Here is a 14,816-nt window from a genome sequence, read left to right as displayed (position 1 = left end):
CATTAATCTAAGTGCAAGGGAAATATATAGACGTTTTCTCATTGATAGAAATTGTGCACCCTCTCCCTAGAATGCAGAACATAACAAACAAGCATTAGTCTTGATTTGCTAATTTATTTTTGCTTCTTCAGTAACTAGCGATGAATATAATCTGATAATACAGTGACATATCATTTGTTCTTGAAGCAAGCCTTGCTATGCCATATTCGCCTTCGTACAACGTGGAGGCCTTTGCTCACCCTATCTTCTCAACCCCTGCCCTTTCTTCCTATGCCTGTCCCGTCCCCCTCATCCCACCTCAGGCATCATCCTCTTCTTCCCTCTTCTTCATCCATTGGAATCCCATTCTCTCAACTCCCGGCTTACATCTCTCCTCCCTGAGGGTCATCTGGCTTCTCGTGATGGTCTTGCTATTTATGTTCTTTGTACTCTGTTTAACTATTTCACACTTCTTTGTCTTATATTTTCAATTTTGAGTGAATGGATGGCTTAAGCTTCAGGAATTTTAAGCCTCGAGGTCACCAACAAATATATATACACTAGCAGTGATATGCTCTTGAGTCAGTGACCCCACTGACTCCAGTGTCAGTTTCTTCTCCTGCACAATGGAAAATAGTAGCTTCCTCATACGTGATGCTGTGGGGATTGGGTGAGATTACATTTCAAAGAGCTAAGCACAGTGTTGATACATGGAAAGGTCTCACTAAATGTCAGCTCTTATAACGCTGTGATGATGAATAAGATGGAAGGTATGGGCTGGGCCAAGAAGATAAAAAAAAATTTGGCCAAATCAGTAAAATAATTGATTGGTCAATCAAGGAGACACACACATCAGCCCAGGAAGTTACCTGAATTGTAGATCATAAAAAAGCCTGGTTGTTAGCTTGCCCAGTAAGCTTTTCAGCCTCTGATAGCATGTTTCACAGAGCATATGGTTTCTTGGGAGGTTTCTAGCCTCCAGAAAGAGCACAGTGTATCCCCTCTACAAGGTTCAGTGTTGGCCAACAGTGAGAATAATAAGTGATGACGATGCTCAGTTCTCTGGCCAACTGGAATGGAAGGGGAATTCTCTCACAGATTATTGTAATTTCCCAAATCAGAAACTTGACCAAGTAGCCAGAAGTTTTGAAAGGGGCCTCTGCTTGTCAACCCATGGCAACCTGGTTGGGTTTCAGACAGAGTATCACTATGAGCTTCTGCTGTATCACAGGCTGGCATGTTGCTCCTGTCCTGACTCAAGGAACCACTTATGACCTTCTGACTCACCAGAACCTCTTCCTGCAGCTTCTTTGTATGAGTTCCCCTCTCCCAAGGGCTAACCAATGGTAAAACTTATAACTATCAGTTATTAAAATGTATTTGTATATGTAGGTGACCATTGCTTTGTTATTATAACATCACACCAGCTCTATAAGATATATACATCTGTTATCCCGCTTTTAGAGGCAGGAGACCAGGCCGCAATATTTGAGTAAATTACCCAAGAGCATATATTGCAGGTAGCAAAGAGCAAACCCAAGATCCCAGCTCCAATGTCCACATTCTTATCTCTTGGGCAATGGAAGCTGTGTAGACCTTAGCCCACATAGCTTAGGGTTAGAATCTATATTATAGTAAACACGTTACATAAAGGCCTATCTGGTATGATTTGAAAGGTAGTAAGTGGCTGTGTATTTAAAATAATTGAGCAACTGCAACTAAGATATCACCCATATTTCCTGAAATTACTATACTGGTCATTTCTTTATATCAACACCTTAAGACTCTATACAAACATTATCTCCTAGAGAAGGAAATCTATTAAATATGTACCATGTGTCAGGTAGCTGTACCAAGGCTCTCAGGCTATTCTTGAGCACATTAAAGTTTGAGAACCTCTGCCCTAGAAGACCCTGCTTCAAGCATTGCTACTTGTAGATGAGCCAGAACTCTCTCTGTTCTCGTTCTTGAACTCAACATTCACCCTTCCTGTCATTTGACAATATTATCACCCAGATTCCTTTCTGGCCTCAAGGCACTCAAGAGACTCAGTTAAGTCCTATAGATTCTTAGAACACTTCTTGAAATAGCCTTTTTGTGCTTTCCAATACTGTGGTCTTATTATTTGTTCTCCACCGCATCCACCACCAGGGCCCAGCTAATGGCCTGAGCTGATGGGCTTTTCTGGTCCCCAGTCTTTTCCCACTCCCACCCCTCTCCACACCACTGCGGCCCTCGTCACATCATTGCTATGAATGTGCAAAGGCTTTCCACCCCCTCTATTACAAATGCCCTATTGCTGAAAGCCACTCAGTTTGGCTCTAACCTACCCCCTACCCTGTCTTCTCTCTACCTCCAGAGAAGCCCTGAATCGTCCTGACCTGACCACAGCTCATGCAGTTCTTCCCTTTGGAATATTCCTTTTCTTTTCTCCACGTAAATATCCTTTGCTTTTATTAAGATCCTCACAAAGGCACCCTTTCATCAAGGCCTTTGCAAGTCTCGAGCAGCTCTGCTCCAGGAAAGAAGAGCGGGCTCAGGGATAGGACATCTAAGCCTGAATCCAAACCTTCCACTTAGCAGCTGAGTGGTCACCAAGAAGCCAACTCCACAAAATGGGATTAAAATGGAGTGGTAGATAATGGCACAAAATCATGGGAGTCTGGCTGAGTTGGGGTCCAGAAAGGCATGTATTTGAGTTTCAGCTGCGCCCATTTTTAGCTGCATGGCCATCATCTGGACTATAATTTGATTTTCTCATCTGACAAAATGGGAACAAGAGTATCCGTCCTTGGAGGACTTTTGTGAGGATTAGAATCAACAGATGTAAAGTGCTCCGTACATCTCAATGATGGTATTTATTACTGTGAACCTAAGAGTGCTTCTCATCCTAAAAAGGATCATACACATTTACTATGATTATCTCCCTCAGGCATTTGCATCTTCCTCAAAGGTTTTATTATTCTTTTCTATGTTTTCTACTTATTTTAAAGTTGTCTTATCTCTTGACTAAACTTTGAGTTTCCTGGTCCAGGGGTTGTTTCTTTCTTATCTTTACACAGAACCAAATCAGGAAATAAGGATTTAATTAATCCTAAAGAAGAAAAATGAGCCCCAGGCCAGTGTGGAGAATGGGAGGATGGGTTTTTTAAGGGACTGCAGTAGGAACCCCAGGGGCCACTAGGAGACAGCCTGAGAACTGCCTGCACTTGAGGGTCACAGAAATCCTGAAGATCAAGGGTTTTCAGGACTTGTCACCTTCACAACTTGTCTAGCTGGAGATGGTTAGGGGCCGTGAACTGCAGGGTAGCGCAGTGTGCATTATGGAACAAACCTTGCAGTTACCCAGGTTTGGTTCAAGCCTGTAATGCTGCCTTTAACTTCCTTTAGCTTCCCGAGCTTCAGTTCACCCATCCGTAAGTCCAAATGAGAATAATATTACTAACTCTGGAGGGATTTAGAGAAGATAAATCTTACATGAAGTGCCTGGCGTAAATATTTTTTATCTTTGAGTGTGCTAGCTGAGAAGTTTGGAGGAACACGGTCAAACGGCAGGATTAGCCTAATTTCTAATCCCAAAGAAACCCCAACACACTATGGCATCTCTTTGGTTATAGGAAATCCCCCTCAGGGTCCCTGCCCTCCCATGGGCTGTAGATGCCAACTGCTAGAAGTGCTGCTCTGAACCATGTGTCATAACCACCTGCATTCAGGTCCCCTCAGCATGGAGGGGGATTCGTGGGGAGGGAAGGGATCAGAGGACAGGGCTGTTGTCCATGCTTGTTCGGGGCCAGAGTGAGTTGAGAAGCCCAACACCAATGAGGTTATTACTGCTGAGTTAGTGCTGAAGGAAGCTTCAAATTCACGCTTGTCTGACTCTAAAACCCAGGCTCTCTCTCCTTGAGGTCACATTTCCTCAGCGATGAAGAAAACATGGTACCCGTACTTGGGAAGCTTGCCGTCTCTCCCAGCTTTCAGAGAGGAAATGAACTAATAATTGATCAATATGATCGGAAGGAAGAAACACCACATGCCCTTAGTGACCAAAAGTTAAAACCAAAGAAGTTCCTAAATTCTTGCTGACCCATCACCTCCTACCAACTCATATTACCTGCAGAAAACTCCTGCCCTTTTATTCTCCCTTCAAAGCAGAGGAATAGAACACAGATTTCACAAAAGTCAGATCACATTCAGGAAATTTAACATGTAAGTCGTTAAATGTGATTTTTAAAATATTTTATTTATTTATTCATGAGAGACACAGAGAGAGGCAGAGACCCAGGCAGAGGGAGAAGCAGGCTCCATGCAGGGAGCCCGATGTGGGACTCGATCACGGGACCCCAGGGTCACACCCTGGCCTAAGGCAGATGCTCAACCACTGAGCCACCCGGGCATCACCATTAAATGTAATTTAATTCAGAACAGACACATTGAAGGAAAACTGAATGTTCACAGCTTATTTCCAGTTACTGGAGAAATTGAACCTCCTGCTTCTTCAGCGTGGGTGGCTTGAATCAGCAAAGCCTTGATTTTGCATTAATGCAACTCTGGAGTTCTGTCTTGGTCTCCATGACACCTCACCACCCTACAGATGTTGAATTTTTCACACTGTGAGCACAGGGTCTCTAAAGAAACAGACTCGGGTAAGCCCCATCTTTTCTCATTTAGAAGCTAGTCTCCAGGTTCCTCAGATGAAGTCATGAAATGTTAATATTAGACTAGTTTTGGAGAGGTCTGGGAACTGGAGGGAAGCAAGACCATTGTTGATTTAAAAATATATGTAGTATACTTTAGTTCCATTTCAAGGATGCTTCTTGTTTTAAACTCAGAAGCAGAGCAGAGCATCATACAGACATATTTTCCATATTTATGTCGTGTGCTCTGCTCTGCTCTCTGAGGTGGCACTTCTAATCAGGGGTGCTAGTAATGCTCCCAGTTTCCTGTAAATGCCACCAGTGCCTCCACTTAGCTGATTGTGTGAAACTATAACTGAGTGGTAAGGAGAGGCACAGTGATATCAGAAAGAGAGAGAGAGAGAACAAGTCGATGAAAAAGCACACCCAAATAGCTAAATTTGTGAAGGACCACAAGATAAAACAGGAGTTGGTCATTCATTAAGAGAGACTAGCAACTTCAAAAAAATTAACAAAGCTGCCCAAAACATAAGGAAATAATTCACAATCTCTAGCGAGTGTCCTTAGAACACTCCTACTTTCAAGCCTCCTTCCTAAAAAATAGAGTGAATTTAGAATAATGTCTTGCCTTCAAGGAGCGAGGTCCTGCGAGGACTGAGGACCGTTTGAGAGTGGACCGTGGTCGGCGGACAGCTTTGCCACTTACTTGCATTAAAGTCCCCAATTTCAGTTATTTAAATGCATCTGGGGGGAAAATACATTTTCTGATAAGGAAGGAAACTTAGTTTTTAAAAAGACGCTTATAAAAATTGTCAAGAATTTGTAATTGCCAGAGCCGAAAGAGCTATATTACCAAAGGAAGTGAAGACTGTGGTTCCATATTTGTAAGATGACTAACAATAACAATAGAAAAATGAATGAACTTCATATGCGCATTGACAAATATGAAACTTCGACTTTGTCTCCTTTCCAATATTAATTCAGATTGTTTTTTATTTATCCTATATTTTCCCCAAAAGAAAAGAAATGCAAGTGGGTTGTAAAAACAGAAAACTGGCTCTGTTGAAGTGGAAATTATTGTAAAGAGTATTTTGTAATGGCCAGAATGAGAACATGCAAGCTAAAAACTGTGCATCGGTACCCACACTGCAGGTTCACTTTTTAAGTAGATAAGCAAAATTTTAAGAACTTTTATTTTTTCTATTTTTTATTTTTATTTATTTTTTGACTTAATGGATCTGTAGAGGTGGAAATCTAGATAGTTCTATCTGTTTCATTTAATAAATACATTAACTGCAGGAAGTGAGTATGAATTCCTGAGATTTTCTTTGGGCATCTGAAAGGTCAGTGTTCTTTTTTTCTTTCATCTGAGAGTGGAAAAGGACATGATGATACCTCCAATTATATAATCTGCTGCCTCTTTTTATTTCTTGTATTTGTTTGAGATCAGACATTTGACTTTCCATGTCCCCACGTGGTCCAGGTAGTGGAAATTCTGAGAGGTCTTACAGGGGGAGTCCCCTTCCCTCCGCCCCCTCACAGCTAGAGGCAAAGCAATCAGATGCCTGCAGCTTGACAAATAAACTTGACTCTAAAAAAGAAACATTTTTTTATCCTGTGCATTTTCTTATAAACGTGGGGGTATCATTTCTTTTTCGGTGAAAGACTGTACAAAAGTGGTTTAGTAGAAAGCACATCAGAATCACACTTTATGTTGTTCATGCTTACAGCTTAATTCCTAATTCATAGTTGTCAGAACTGAGGCAATTCTGACAGTGACGGTAACAACAGCCTTCCTTGCCTTCAGTCAATTGTTCAGTGAATTCTGGGAAGAGGGATTCGATTTTGACCAGCCCTTCATTCAGTCATCTGCTTTTTGTGGCCAGGACACAACATTGTTATCAGAACAGACTTATATTCCCACTTCAAACATAGACTTTTCATTTATTTTATTTTTTAAAAAGATTTTATTTATTTATTCATGATAGACAGAGAGAGAGAGAGAGAGAGAGAGAGAGAGAGAGGCAGAGACACAGGCAGAGGGAGAAGCAGGCTCCACGCAGGGAGCCTGACGCAGGACTCAGTCCCGGGTCTCCAGGATCATGCCCTGGGCTGAAGGCAGGCGCCAAACCGCTGAGCCACCCAGGGATCCCAACATAGACTTTTTATTATGTTCATTTTGGCAAGTGATGATTCTCCTGGAAGTAAAATTTTGAAGAAAAATTTCCAACCCATGTGGCCCTTATTAGGCTTACTTGGTACTTAAGTCGCGTAATTTTACATTGTTTTGTTGATGTGTCCTGTCTCTACAGCTACTGTTTATGTTCCCCAGAGGGGGGACCAAAGTTTCATCAGCACCCAGCCATATGCAGTGGGCATGTATTCCACGTACTTCCCATTTTAAGGATAATCATGGCCACTCTCCACTACCTGTACCCAATATATTACTTGGAATATTTAGGCATGCAAAATAGGAAATCACCCTTTAGGTAAAAAACAAAACAAAACAAAACAAAACAAAACAAACAAACAACAAATAAACAAAAAAAAAAACCCAAAAAACCCCAAAGAAAAACAAAAAAACAAAACAAAAAAAAAAACAAAAAAAAAAAACAAAAAAATCCCAAAAGCAAACAAAAACAAACAAAACCCCCACACCTTCCCAGTCATCTTAAAGCCCCTCCAACTTCTTTCAAAATTCTCCAAACCAGTTGAAAATGAGCACATTTTCTAAGAAACACAAGCTCTCCATTTCCCTCTTTACAAATGTCAAAGAACATAGAAGACCTTTTGGAGCTAAAGCTAAGGTGACTGTGAATACAGGACCCTTGAGGCGGCTCCAGGTCAAGCAGACATCCCTGTGTCAGCCCAGACCCAGACCCTGACCGTCGTCTCCCCAACCAGCGTGCGGCCCACTGGACACAGCGCACGCGAAGCAGGTGTATTGGCCCGTGGTGCCCACACGTCTTTCTTGGAATGCCTTGAAGTGGTTTTTCTCTGAATATTGGCACTGGGATAAAAAAGGGGCGTTGCCCAACTCCGGGCGTCTTGTGGTGGCCAGTAACAAGTTGCCTTATTAGTTAGGCCGGTTGGAGCTACGCTTTGGGGCTATTTTGAGAGGAAAATATTCTACCCAGTTTCTGAGTATGTTCCCTCTGACCTTAGAGAAACAGCCTGAGAGCCGGGTACCTAGCTCAGGCGCCCACTTCCTATATGACTTCCTGTAAACACTTGATTTCGTTTCATGGGTCCTCCATCCGCCATGTGGGAAAATGATGGCTCAACCACAGTCCAGGTTCTAAAAGGTTGGTGAGGGCCTCGTGACAGTCCAGATGGGAAGGGGATGTGACGCTTAGGGTGGGATCTAGGGGTCAGACTCCAAGGCCTATGCCTCTTTGGAAAACCAAGGTGCTTTCATCCATATGCAACCAGCTAATGGGTCACCCGGGGTCGGGAAGAAACTGTGTCACAGGCCCCACGTTAGGCCTTGTGGGTGCATCTGCTCACGAGCTCACTAAACCTTGACAGCAATGGTGTCAAGTACATGGGGTTACCATCCCATTTTTAGGAGAGGAGGAAGGGCCCAGAGAGGGCTCACGGTGGTGAAGTAACGTTGGCTACCGTGGGTGCAGCAAGGCCGCTGGGACGTCCTGGGTGCCCCAGAGTGCGCCGCCCTGCCGTGGCTGCAGAGACGTTGCCTGCTCTGGGCATCGGGCAAACACAAGATCACATTCTTGCTTTACCAATTTCTCTCTGAGTGATCTCAGCAGGGTTACTTGATCTTGGAGACTGGGCGCTCTCATGTGCAACGTGGGGTCAGAAATTCCATCCCACATCCGCCATGTGGGAGCAGGCAGTTGAGGGCCGGCCTGCTGCCAGCACCCCTGGGCACACGAGCTGGGCCCTGCTCACCTTGGCACCCCCGCCCCAGGTTGCCCAGGCCACTCATGTGCTTCCTGCGGGAGGTTGGGACAGTCCGTGAGTCACGCACATGGCAGGGTGGCAGGCACGAGTGTGGGAAGAGAGGCGGGTCCCGCACAACGTGGTCGGGGACAGGAGGGGCGGGCCGGAGCAGGCCAAGTGGGTGAGGGCAGGTGACAGCCGCGCAGCTCGTGGCCTGGCCGCCCTGCCAGGGAAGCTGGTGTGCGGCCCAGCCTGCAGGTGGCGAGGCAGACCCGGAGGGCAAGGCAGGCTGTTCTCGGGGCCCCCTCAGAGCCTGGAAACAGCAGAAGGGCTTGAGGGTGGCTTATGGGCCATCACTCCAGCCACTACTGTCACACATGTTTTTTTACAACTGTGACCTAATTTTAATTAAAATTAAATTTATTAAAATTAATAAATTTCAATTAATTAAAATTAATTTAATTAAAAATTTAAAAACGAATATTACTTTGTGAATGCCTGCTTTGTGCCGAGCACTGCTAGGGCCCTTCGCCTACTGTCAATTTCCACACCAACTCTATGAGGTAGGTATTGCCGTGACCGTTTTAGAAATTAAAAATAGTAAAAAACAGAGAGATAGAGAAAGTGGCAGACGCAAGCTTCAAATCTGGAACAATCCGAACACATATCCGTCGTCTTCCGACCATTTCATCTCTGTCTCCTCACCTCTATCTGCTATATCCCTGCCTCACCTCTCTGGCTTGGGCAGAAAATAAATCCCCCAATCCCAGCTGTGTCACTTCACCACAACTATCTGAGCATCTGGGCCTCCCGACCGGAAATCACTGTTGCCTCTTTTTTTTTTTTTAATAATAAATTTATTTTTTATTGGTGTTCAATTTGCCAACATACAGAGTAACACCCAGTGCTCATCCCGTCAAGTGCCCCCCTCAGTGCCCGCCACCCAGTCACCCCCACCCCCCACCCACCTCCCCTTCCACCACCCCTAGTTCGTTTCCCAGAGTTAGGAGTCTCTCATGGTCTGTCTCCCTTTCTGATATTTTGAAAGAGTAACCACGTCTTAGGCTAGAGTCACCTCCCTCTGCCCCCACCCTCCTGAGCCCCAAATCACCCTGCAGTTAAAAGGATCCTTCCCTTCTTTCCTTCACATCCTTCCATGGGGCCTCCAGCGCTGAGTTGCACGACCCTTTAGCACTCTGGCCCACTTACCCACCTGCTCCAGAGCATGCAGCCTCCAACAGGGAAGTGAATTTGGGAAGGATGAGAGAGAAGTAGGCAGTAGAGAGCATGGAGCCTCCTCTAGTCCTTATGACTCATCTTGCAAAGCCCCATTTCCATGGGGCATAACCTCCTCTGCGGGGCGCTAACTCTGACCCGGTATCTCTCTTGCTTTGGATGAGAAGCAGTGAGTCACGGTGCTTAGAGCAAGGCTCTGCTGACACAAGGAGCTGGGCTAAAACCGAGCTCTGTGGGTTCCATGAGACTTAGGCCGGTTACCCAAATAGCTGCATCACTTGTAAAATGGGAATATCTTTCAGCAGGGTCCTCATGAGGATCGGATTAAAACATAAAAACCATATTTATCACCTCTCCCATTATTGAAGTTCAATAGATGGTAGTTATTTTTGTGTTTGCTTTTGTTATTATTTTCTCTGAAAAATGGGATTTGAGTGACAGCAAAACATTTACATGCGGGACACGGTACGATGTCCCGTGATGAGGGGTCACAGTGATAACAGTGAGCTGCATCACAGGCCAGATGGTTTTGGTTCTCCCTATTTTTCTCTTGCCCCACAGCTCCTTTCTTTTTTCTTTTAAATATTTTATTTTTTATTCATGATAGAGAGAGAGAGAGAGAGAGAGAGAGAGAGAGAGAGAGAGAGAGACAGGCAGAGGGAGAAGCAGGCTCCATGCAGGGAGCCCGACATGGGACTCGATCCCGGGTCTCCAGGATCGCACCCTGGGCCAAAGGCAGGCGCCAAACCGCTGAGCCACCCAGGGATCCCCCACAGCTCCTTTGTAACGAAAGGCAAGCATTTCTCTGAAGGAGAAGCCAGTCTGCCTGCATGAGGTGAAGAGAAGCCTTTTTCATGCTCTGGATTAAAGACCCCAGCACTCAGGCCTCTGCAGGATGGGCGTGGGCTACCCCACAGCTTCCATACAATGCTGTCTTCCAAACTGGAATCACCTTTCATATGTAGAGTGAAATGACTGAGCATGGCCAGACTTCACAGGTAAAGGGCACTATCGCTCCAAACACTGCCCTCTCTTCTGACGTTAGCCACAAACTCCAGGATCCCCAGACCACCCGCACATCTGACCAACTGTCTATGAATTCAGAGGTCCCCATAAACCTTCATGCTCAATAATTCACTAGAATGACTCACAGAGCTCAGGAAAATGCTGTTTACATGATTATAGTTTTACCATAAAGGATGCAAATCAGAACTCGACAAAGGGCCTGGGTGAGGTCCCAGACGCAGAGCTTCTGCGTCTTCTCCGCATGTCCTCAGGATGTATCATTCTTCTGGCACATTGATGTGTTTACCAAGCAGGAACCTCCGCTGAGTCCTGAGGTCTAGAGTTTTTAGTGGGGGTTCATTGCATAGGCTCAATGACTCAAATCTCATGGCCAGTTAGGGGGTCTAACCCCCTACCACCTCCCAGAGATTAGGATGACCTCACATGACTAAAAGCCCCAATCCTCTAATGACACTGACGGTCTTTCCAGCATGGCCACTTTCATCCTGATGTACTTAGGGACCACCAGGAGTCACTGCATCAGCATAAACTGCTAGAGACCACCAGAAATAGCAAGGATACTCCAATCACTGGGAAAGTTTCCTCCCAGGAACTTGGAAAAAGGCCAGACAGATTCCTTATTAGACAGGAGGAGCGTGTGCATCCACATGTCTGAATGTTCATGAATGTGCATATGCACACCCCCCACCCCATCACCCAAAGAAGAAAGCCGTATCTTCGTGGTATACCCCCAAGGCCTCATATCACCTTCCCAGTTCTCCTTCCTGCCAGACAGAACTCCTCACTATTGCCTGGACACCAAGCCCCTCTGTGCACCTCTCATTGCCTGACATGAGGCTCCATAATAAGGCCAACATTCAAGGCCCTTCTCAAGTAAACTCTTCCCGGCTCTTCTGAGCAGGGCTGCTTGTTTACTCTTTTGTGTAGCCAAAGCTCTTTTTTTTTTTTTTAATTTTTAATTACTTAATTTATTCAAAAAAATTTTTTTTAGCCAAACCTCTTTGATCATATTTCTGTGGCCATAATTAATACCATTACTTTTCTATTTAATTCAATAGTTTTCTCTACTTGATTTTTAAGTCTGTGTATACATTAAATTTTTTTTGTGTGTGGCTACAAATAACAGAAAAATCTAGAAATATCTTCTAATTCACTTAAGTCCACAGGTAGCTGAGGCCAAGGTGTTTAAGTCACTCAGTGATGCTGTTGAGGACTAGCTTATTTTTGTCCTTCTACTCTGCGTGCAACTTGGAGAGTTGGGCTATCTACCAGGAGTTCATCATTTAGTGTGAAAAGACACCAGTTGCCACAGATAGAGGCATCACGTGCCTTCATAACAGCCCCGAGCAGGAAGGGAAGGGAGATACAAAAGGGCTTTATCCTCCTGTAGCTCTTTCCCCTATCAGGAAGGAAAATATTTTTGAATGGCCCCTGGAATTCTTCCTTTTGCATCTTATTGGCCAACACTGGATAACAAGTGCCTTCCTAGGCCAGCCCCTCAGCAGGAGGACTGAATTGCTGCATTTTCTTTGAGCCAATTGTGAGACAGCTGATGTATTGTTCTCTGAGCATAATTGGAGTTCCTTTAGGAAGGGAAATGGTGAAAGTGGCTGAGGAATTTTTGACGTGGAGTAGATATATAATGTATCCTCGAACAAGGGAAAGGCGGTTAAGGACATGAGGAAGAGAAGGAAGGAAGCAAAGGCAGAAAAGGAAGTAGGCAACCAGGCAATGGCGGCAAAAGGTAAGGAAGGAAAAAAGATGGAAATTTTAAAATAATACAAACAGCACCAACAGCAAAAAGCAAGGTTCTAGCTTGTAGATATATTTTTTTAAAAGTTGAGTATACTTTACAACTAAACCGTATCATGATGATTTACTGTAGCTTAATGGTTTTTAAACTTTTAGAGCAGGATCCCTGGGTGGCGCAGTGGTTTAGCGCCTGCCTTTGGCCCAGGGCGGGATCCTGGAGACCCGGGATCGAATCCCACGTCGGGCTCCCCGTGCATGGAGCCTGCTTCTCCCTCTGCCTGTGTCTCTGCCTCTCTCTCTCTCTCTCTGTGTGACTATCATAAATAAATAAAAATTAAAAAAAAAACATGGTTAAACTTTTAGAGCAAAGAAAATTTTATGTGAAAAAAAAAATCCTGTTGTTTTTTTTTGTTTGTTTTTAATTCTGTGGGTCAGTATAAAACAAAAATAATCCATTTTCCATCAAAAAGTGATTTGCACCACACACTTTTTGGCTTATTTCTGGTTTGCTTTTGGAAAAAAAAAATGTTTCTCACCTATAAGCACTTTATTTAGAGATTGACAGGGGAACAGAATAGAATTAAATAATAAACTTCTGCAAACTTATTTTTTTTTCAAAGATTCAGTTTCTCCCCAACCCTCAATGTGTGGTGTCCTTGTTAAAGTATTTCTTAGACTCTTAGGGAGTGTTGGTGGAACCTCAGTACTGCATTCTGGGAGCCCATATCGATGAGCCTTCCTTCCGTGAAGACAGAGATGCACATCAAAAATTGTGCCCAAGAATCCAAGGGACTAAGAGACAGGGTTGCACCCTCGTCACAATGTCTAAGTGAAGAGAGGGGCTCAGCCAGGCCGTGGGTGGTGGTATGTGGACCTATTTTCACTTCCCTACTGCCGGGTGGATCCAAGCCAGTTTCAATGGTTTTGACAATGAAACTCACCTGGCTGTGTGTGGTTTGGCTTTGTTCTTCAGGTTTTGATGTTCCCCAAGGTCAAATTGAAACCCTCAAACTGGTGTCTTATAATAGGGCTGACGCTTACAATGTAAGGTGATGTTTGTGTAATGCAACGTGTGCTTCAAATCCTGTCAACTGAAATCAGTGGACTTCTTACAGCTAAGCAGGACCTACCTCCTTGGCCAGCAACTCCTTGGAGTCATGAACTATTACTGGCCTTTGTGTTCAGTGCTGACTCAGAGTGAAGGGCATCTTGAACCCCAAAATAAACTCTGCTCACTTTAGACCCTGTCCCTTTACCTCTTTCTGATATGCAGAGATAGTGTAAATCCCACACATACATGTCCACACATGTTTATATATATGGTTCTGAATGTCACTTTTTCACTTAATAATACGACTGGTAGAACTTTCCATATCAGCATATTTAGGTCTACCTCATTCTGTTTAATAGCTGCACAATATTCCATGGTATGTACACACCTTAACTTGTCTAGTCACATTTCCTCTCCTCCCAACGATTTTGGATCCACAAATAATGCTGCAGTAAACATCCGTGTATATAGATATCTACAGATAAATGATGATGATAATAGGTAGATAGGTAGACAGATGATAGATAGATGGTAGATGAAATAGATGGAGATGTACTTAAAAACACATATCCAGAGAGTAATATTGCCTAAAAAGGGTATATGCATCTTAAAATTTGATGGCAGTTGCCCACCAAAATGGTCATACAAATCAGCCCTCACACCAGCACCAAATTTTATCAAGCTTTATTGGGGTGATAATGATTTATAGGTAGCTGTTTATACTGCATTGTTGTTTTGATTTGCATTTCTTTAAGTATGAATATAACTGGAAAATCTGTCCCATGTTTGGTGGCTAGTTGCATTTTTATTGACGTGAACTAGCTATTAATAACCTATTTTTAAATAGAATTGTTCATCTTTTTCTTACTGATTACGACCAGGTTCATTGTACAGTAGAGAAAGAATCCCGTGGTCTATCATATGTTGCAAAACTGTATCTTTTGGCTTTGTGTATTTTTATGTAAAAATTTAATTTATTTTGAAAAATTAATATTTTTCTTCATTATTTCCTGACCTTCTACTTCATTAAGATTATTTTTGAAGTGAACTGTATTTCTTAGAACTTACCATTATGACTAATTGTAATATATACACAGCTTTTAACAGATGGTGGTTTTTAATTCACAAACCCAGTGATTCCTGGTTGATGATGTTCCTGTGCACATTTGGCAGGTGGACTTTTATTCTAAGTGCCACTTGCCCCAAAGGTGACAGGGTCAAATGCCATTAGTTGC

This window comes from Nyctereutes procyonoides, unplaced genomic scaffold, assembly GCF_905146905.1.
Source record: "Nyctereutes procyonoides isolate TBG_1078 unplaced genomic scaffold, NYPRO_anot_genome, whole genome shotgun sequence".
NCBI lineage: Eukaryota > Metazoa > Chordata > Mammalia > Carnivora > Canidae > Nyctereutes > Nyctereutes procyonoides.
This window is presented reverse-complemented; position numbering follows the sequence as displayed.